Here is a 7,841-nt window from a genome sequence, read left to right on the forward strand (position 1 = left end):
GCATGTTATCGATGTGCCTAACCTACCACTGCCACCCTCTTTATCTCAATGAAATGCCAAAGCTAAACAAGCTTGCCTTGCCAGTGCTCAATGAATGCTTCTGGGGACTCATAGATCCCCTGCTTACAACCCAGTGGCTTTAAAGTTGATTTGAGTGCAAGGACTTTTGCCCTATTCCTTCCCCTCCCTCTTCTCTCTCTTTTGGAGCCTGTCTTCCCAAAGGAGCAGTATTTAACGCACCACACCTGAGATCAAATCTGCACTACTGTAAAATTTCCAGCAAGCTTGAGTTTGGGCAGGAGTTGCCTGCTCAAAACTGCATTTAGCAAAGTGAAAAAGCAATCTCCAATCGATCAATTAGATCAGAAATATGCAATGCCTCTGTGGGGCCTTTTTAAACTCAGGGGAAAGTGTGCTTTAAAATCAAATTAGCTAGCAGGGTTGAAGTTCCACTGAGACATACATTTCATCCAATTTAAAATCAGGTTAGGTGGACTGAGGGATGAGGCTAGTATGCCGCATGACCGGCTAATATGATTTTAAAAAGCATTAAACTTGTAGCTAAGTGGTATTTCCATCCATTTAAGTAATTTGATTTTAAAACCCATTGGTTTCTTGTCTAGAGAGAAGATGAGAGACTAGCAGATAATTAGCATTGGCCGGCTTTAGGTCTGTGATGGCTGTGGTGTTTATTGCAATATTTCTGTGTTCATATTGTCATGACGTGGCATATGCCTCAGTCTTCCCCCCAGCTAACCTATGCAGGCAGAAACAAATGGGTTGCAGAGACAGTGTAGCTCGCGTGTGTGGCCTACGTGCGAGAAGATGCATCCATCTACAGAGACTTGAATAGCTGTGATGACATTTCAGCAAAGACAGAGATTGCAGGTAATACCCAGGAGATATCCAGGGGAGATAACTATGACAATGGATATGGAGGGATGGACAAGCAGGCTGGCCTTTGCCCCAGCAGATGCCTTTATTTATTGTTTTGCTCCTTGAAACTTCCCCAAAAGAGATCAAATTCCTCTCTCAAGAGCTGAAATGGAAGCTGTCTCCTTGAGTCAGGGCCGCAGAGCAACCAAGAAGGGTTGAGGACCAAAAGGCCAGGGTTGCAGAGCAGGAAGGAGCCAGAGCTCCCCCTCTACTCCATAAGCCATGCCTGGGCTGGCTTTTGGGAGGCACTCCCAGACACCTGACACGGCCACGGTGGTCCTGAGCATATACCCCCGCTCCATGGGACGCTGACAAAGTCCAACACCAGATGCAAGAAATTGCGACCATTCATCCATTTTTGGATTTACGACACAGCAGTTCTACTTGCTACATATTCTTTTTAAAGTTAATAAAAATGCCTTCTGATTAGCTTTTACCAGTTAATCACAAGGCAGGGTAGACATACACCTTTATAGACTTAATAAGATACATAACGAGAGCACAAACCTTCATGAACCCAAGTTCACCTCAACAGCTACTGTGAAAGGACAGCATAGAGCAGATGCAGTTAAGTCATAGGTGGGGGGTCATAATTCCTGCACAAATATGAGTCTAGAGATGTGTTTTAATCTATTAATGCGTTGAACCGTCTCTGCCCACATCCAGCTCTCTTTCCGGTGTCATCACTGGTGCACGGCCTGGAATTAGTCTCTGCCTCTTCCTTCATTTGCTGCTGCTTCCATCTGCTCCGTGGTTTCGCTGTGGTGTCTGCTTCACACCCCAGCCAGAGTCCTTCTTCAGGCTGCTGGCTGATGCTTTCTCATGTCTCTTTGTTGGCAATTAAATCCTTCCATCCACTCTTACGCAATGCTTTTTACAAAGGTGTTTGGCTTCCTAGATAGATCTCCAGCTCTCACAAGCGTATTTTAGCGGTGAGATTGTCTGAACTAAAAATGCTCAGTTACTTCTGGCTCTGGCTCTGGTTCTTAGTTATGTCGTGGATTTCCATCCATTCAGTTTAATGGAAGTTGTGGATACCTTGCCTATGCTTGACATAAACGTCCTTCGTGCAAGTCTCTCTTGGGTAGTGCTGCTTGGTGAAGTGAATTGTTCAACTTTCCTGAAGTTTTTACCTTCTGATGTAACATTGTTGCATGGACTTATGAGCCCCCCATTTTGGCCAAAATATCTGCCTTTTTGGTTTTACATTTTTGGAGGCATCACTCAGTAGCGTAAAGTCATCAGTAAAATCTAGGTCTTCTAGACATTTGATACCTAACCACTGTATCACCACACTTCTTTGTTATCAAATGTATGGCAATGCCAAGCAACCATGGAAAGCGAATGCAGGCACGATTCATGCCAACGTCTGTGTGGAACTACTACATAGTTCATTGCTCATCCTCTCATGGCACTTTACATTTCTGTGCATGGCCCTGCTGCTGCTGCTGGAAGTCCATAGGAATGAAGGTTGTTCTACAATATGTCATGCCGTGTGTCTCCACACATCCGTCATGGGCCTTTTCAGAGGCAAAGAAACTCATGAGAGAAGTCTGATGATACATGATTCCTCTCTGAAGGCCAATAGTTTGAATCTCTGGTCTACGTAGGATTTCTTAGGCCTAAATCCATAGATTTCATAGACATTAGGGCTGAAAGGGACCTTGGAAGATCATCAAGTCCAGCCCCCCGCCTAAAGGGCAGGAAGTCAGCTGGGGTCATAGGATCCCAGCAAGATAAGCATCCAATTTACTCTTGAAGGTGTTCAATGTAGGTGCTTGAACCACCTCCGATGGCAGGCTGTTCCAGACCTTGGGGGCTCGGACAGTAAAGAAATTCTTCCTTATGTCCAGCCTGAAACGGTCTCGCAGTAGTTTATAACCGTTTGACCTCGTCATCCCTTGGGGCGCTCTGGTGAACAAACGTTCCTCCAGATCCTGGTGGTCACCCCAATAAACTTATAGGTGGCCACCAGATCACCCCTGAGCCTGCGCTTTTCCAGGCTAAAGAGCCCCATGGCTCTCAGCCTGTCGTCACAAGGTCTGTTTTCCTGACCTCTGACCATGAGCGTGGCTCTTCTCTGGACTCTCTCAAGCTTCTCCACATCTTTTTTGAATTGTGGAGCCCAAAACTGGACACAGTCTTTTCTTTTCTGAGCTTGATATTCGGCTACTTATCTCATCCAGTATAGTAGTACACTGCCACACTGTGCTTTCTTCAGATGTTCCAGTTAGTTGTATTACACCTAAACTGCAGGTAGATTTGAGGGGGCTGGGGCAGCAACAATAAATGAGACCTCAGACCATCCCAGTCATATAGGAAACAGATTCATTGACAGATTAAATAAAGCAAAAATAAAATGATCAGATACATTACATATAGGAGCTAAGTTGCCAGGCAAGGGGACTTTTGCACACCTGCATGGTGGTGTCTTCAGTGTTGTGTACCCAAGTTACTTTCCACGTAACCTCTTCTTTTACACCTCACCGTTCCTTTGCTTGCTGCTCTCCAATCACAGTCTACCACCTCTTCAGTTGTTGATCCCTGTTCATGTCCAATCTCTCCATGTCTGCCAGGTGCCTACTTTGATTTCCTCCTTTTCCCCCTTGCCCACCTGCCCTTATGCATAGTCAGAGAGTTAGCATGCTTATAACAACCACATGCAGGTTATTTCCAGATCAGATAATCTGCATCTAGATTTGTTCTGTTTTACACATAGATATTTCCTTTTTTGGTGTCCAGCCTAGACCTCCACATGATCCCTAACATGACCTTAACTTCTGCTGCTTCAGACATCATATTAGTCTATGATCAGTCTTAACTGTGGCATTATAATTTGTTCTATATATGTTTTCCCTTCTCTTCCTTTTTGCAGTTAGGCCCAGATATCTCCTGCTTGCTTTAGTACTCAAGGCTGACTCAAGCTCCACTGGTATCATACAGCTATTTTTAATATACTGTGGTCTAAAAGCCTGTTAACCCTATAGTTAACAGTAGCCTTTGTGATAAAAGGTTATTCTTATATTGTTTCACAGTCTTAAAGGGTTATTTGAAGATTACAGCCTTTGCAAAAACAGAAGTAAAAAAAAAGGGCTCTTTTAAAATGCCTCTAGACCTTGACACATTTTTCTGGATCCTATAGTTACTTGTAAATACGAGGGGCCGAGGCTACAGTGAGGTCTCCTGTTTTGGATATTCTGCCAATGTTCCCATGTTTCCAGCGTTTGGGAGGATCTCTTTTCCCAGAATTCACTGGCCTGCTCCATCAGTGTCATTGGCTGGATAGTGTCAAATGCTTATAGCATTTTTGCTGTGATTGGATCAGCTCCCACTGCCATGCTGTTGAGGTGAGGCTTAGTATTCAGGAGTTTTTTCTCCCCACACCGAGATGCTAGCTTGCTTGGTTTATCCAATTTTGGCTCTGCTTCTGTTGACATCCAGCTGTAAATACTGCAGTTTGAACTGTATCATCTCTGAGCACTCCCTGTTCCCCTAATTTCCAGTCATTACAGTGTCCCACACCTTCTTCAGCTGACGCTGTCCTCAGTCCAGACTGGAATTTCTCACAGTACTCTTCCAGAGTCAGTTTGTTGCCTTGATTTTCTTTGCCAGTTTCTGTTTAAAGTCATTCTTAGTTTTATTTTTTTGTTTGGTAATGCAAACATTTGTGGTCACTGCTGACATCTGCTGCTCAGTATGCCATGCATCTTGGACGGGGGATCTGAATGTTGAGTTTTAGCCAACGTTCTTGACTACAGTTTTTTTCTTGGATAATAAAATCATCAGGGATTGCACTGAAATTTGTTCCACTGAACGTATTAGTGCAGTTTGTTAGAACATATCCATGAGTGCAAAGAAAAAAAATATATTAAATGATGTGATTGCAACAACAGGGACCTCGTGGGATAGCTCGCATGACTGGAGCACTGTCATGGATGGGTACAAACTGTTCAGGAAGGACAGGCAGGGGAGAAGAGGAGGAGTTGCACTTTATGTAAAAGAGCCAGATGATTGCTCAGAGCCCAGACATGAAGAACAGGTTAGGGACTTTTTAGAAAAGCTGGACGTGTAGAAGTCCATGGGGCCAGATGGGATGCACCCGAGGGCGCTAAGGGAGTTGACTGATGTGATTGCAGAGCCGTTGGCCATCATCTGTGAAAACTCATGGCAATCAGGAGAAGTCCCGAATTATTCCTTGATTTTAGCAAGACTTTTGACATGGTCTCCCACAACATCCTTGCAGGCAAGCTAAGGAAGGACGGGCTGGATGAATGGCCTGTACAGTGGATAGAAAACTGGCTGGAGCTTTGGACTCACACAGTAGTAATCAATGGCTCAATATCTAGCTGGCAGCTGGTATCAAGTGGAGTGTCCCAGAGGTTGGTCCTGGGGCCCGCTTTGTTCAATACCTTCATCAACAACCTGGAAGATGGCACAGAGTTCAGCCTCAGCAAGTCTGTAGATGACAGGTACTAAATTGAATGTGTAGTAACCAGTGCTACTGCGCAGTAGCGCTGGCACGCTTTTGTTTTTTTGGTGATGCTAATGTGCAGTAGACTAAATCTACTGCGCACTAGCACAGCTTTTGCCATGACACGCTAATGCGCAGAATTCACGTACTGTGCATTTAACGTCTCGTGTAGACGCACCCACAGAGTCTGATTTTCATTTGGACCTCTCCACAGCTTACATTTGTGGAGAACTAACTTTATACATTTGCATGTTGGTGAATCAGTAGTTGCCTGAGGACCTGAAAAGCTGAAACGTCTGTGCACAGAAGGATTTACTTTTTATATTTACTTACTTACCTAGTAAAGGTTTTTATTATAAGAACATTAACAACAAAAGAAGAAAAGGCAAAACTGTATGACTTCACCAAGGCCCAGGCCTGAAACGCTCATCAATAACCAACCATTATCATCAGAGATTGAAACCCTTCTTCCCCCAACCTTTCATGGAGACAGACATTTATGACTAGCTGTTCATCTTCTACTGTTCTCTCCGTGGCCCAGTGTGACACAAACTGGATCGTATTGTGTTGTGAAGCGTCCAAACTCAAAGGAGACACACACCTGGACCAGCGACTGGAAGAGGTTATTAAATCTGCATGCACAACACCTATTTGGACAAATAGATTTTGCACATAAAATCTATAACTGGCGTTGCCTGCAAGTGTTCAGATCAGTCCCTTCAGATAGGTACTGAAGCACATGCTTAACTTCAGAGAACAAGAATAGCCCCATTGGAGTCATTGAGACTACTCAAGTGCCTAAGTTATATGTGCCTAAGCACTTTGCTGCGTCAAAGCCTCTAAGTACATGGATGTTGAGCTGTTGAAAAAGAGGGAACAAGTACAGGCATACACAACTGAAAACATGGCTTAGTGCCCTTTTCTTTTTCTTGACCTTCTACTGCTAACGTTCACTTATAATCTTTTATAGTGCTAGGTACTGATCAATTAAAAGGTTGAGAACTGCGTGCTACTAGCCCATCTACTCAAGGACAAAAAAGGCCCTCTTTGGTCAGTCATTTAACAGTTTATCTTCAGAAATGCATTAAGAAGTTTTAAATTGAGAAGTAGGCAGCCATTACGGAGGATCTCGTTACAAAGAATGGCAGCTGTGGCTGCTCACTTTTCATATCGCCAGCGCTAACATTTCAAAGGAAAAAAAAATTCCCCTTCTATTTCAAGCCCATCCAAGAAAGCTTCCTGTCAATGTCTTAGCTCTGATCATTCTCGGCAAATTTTCTGCGATAGACAAAACATCCTGAAGCAGTGAAGTCTATAAGGATATGAAAACGCCTTCACATTTCCAAAGGAGGTTTTGCTCCCTCTTGCATTGTAGCTTCCTGTCCTTCCCGGGGCTCTAGAGAATGGTTGAAAAGCCATTGCACTCTTTTACAGCAAATTCATTTTTTATCAGCCCAATTATCACTCTCTTCCAGCAACAAGAGGATAGAGTCTAGAAACCCAAAGGCAGTTAGGTGCCATTTAAGAACGAAGCCAAGAATCAGCTCTGGGTTAGTCTCATGGGAAATTACATCCCACTGCCTTTTCCCTGGCATCTGATAATGTGAAATGGCTTTCACGGAGCTGTCAGTTAGAGAAAATAAAAAGCAGCTTAGTTCATCCTTGTCCCCTTCTCCTGGCAACAGCAAAGGTTTTTCCTAAAGTATGTACATTCAAAGGGAAATCCTAGTGCTACACGGCTGCATTTAAATGTCCCAGACCATAGGAATCCCATCATTGTCCCCTTACAGAGTCAAATTCGTTCCAGTACTAAGTACTTCCCAAAATGTAGTTCAATTTTCTTTTCATCCCCTTTCTCCCCACTATGCCACCTTGTATAGACCACATACAAATTGATAACAGTGTTCTTCAACATCTTATTTCTTCAACTTTCACCCACATTTATTCAACGACTGGAAGTACAGAGGACCAGATCAAACACCTGTTTCATCTTCATCCCTTTTCGCAATGGTAGCAGAAGGCGCCCAATCTCATGGCACTATATTCTCAGATGACTCCCATCAACGTAGCATCTGAGTGTCTTAAGAAAGTTATACTCACAACCACCCTGTGAAAAGGGAAATATCCTTTTCCCCTCTGAAGAAGCACAGGCCAAGCAGCCCAACAGAGCTCACAGACAGATGGAGAACTAAGGCACAAGAGATTATAAAGGCAGGTCAACCAGGCAATCGAAGGTTTCATTGAAGCAGGTAAGCATACCCCTACTAACTCACACAGAAACCATTAGCAGCAAAAAGACTACAGGAAGCTTGCTGAATACAACTCCTTGGATTACTAGTTTGTGAAGGTTGTTATGGGTATCAGTGTTAGGTTGGTCATGCTGGTATTCTTGCCTTTGCTGCTCTCCGCTTTCAATTGCATCATAGGTATAGAC

Source organism: Gavialis gangeticus, unplaced genomic scaffold (genome assembly GCF_001723915.1).
Source record: "Gavialis gangeticus isolate Ggan-Ray unplaced genomic scaffold, GavGan_comp1, whole genome shotgun sequence".
In the NCBI taxonomy this organism is placed as follows: domain Eukaryota; kingdom Metazoa; phylum Chordata; order Crocodylia; family Gavialidae; genus Gavialis; species Gavialis gangeticus.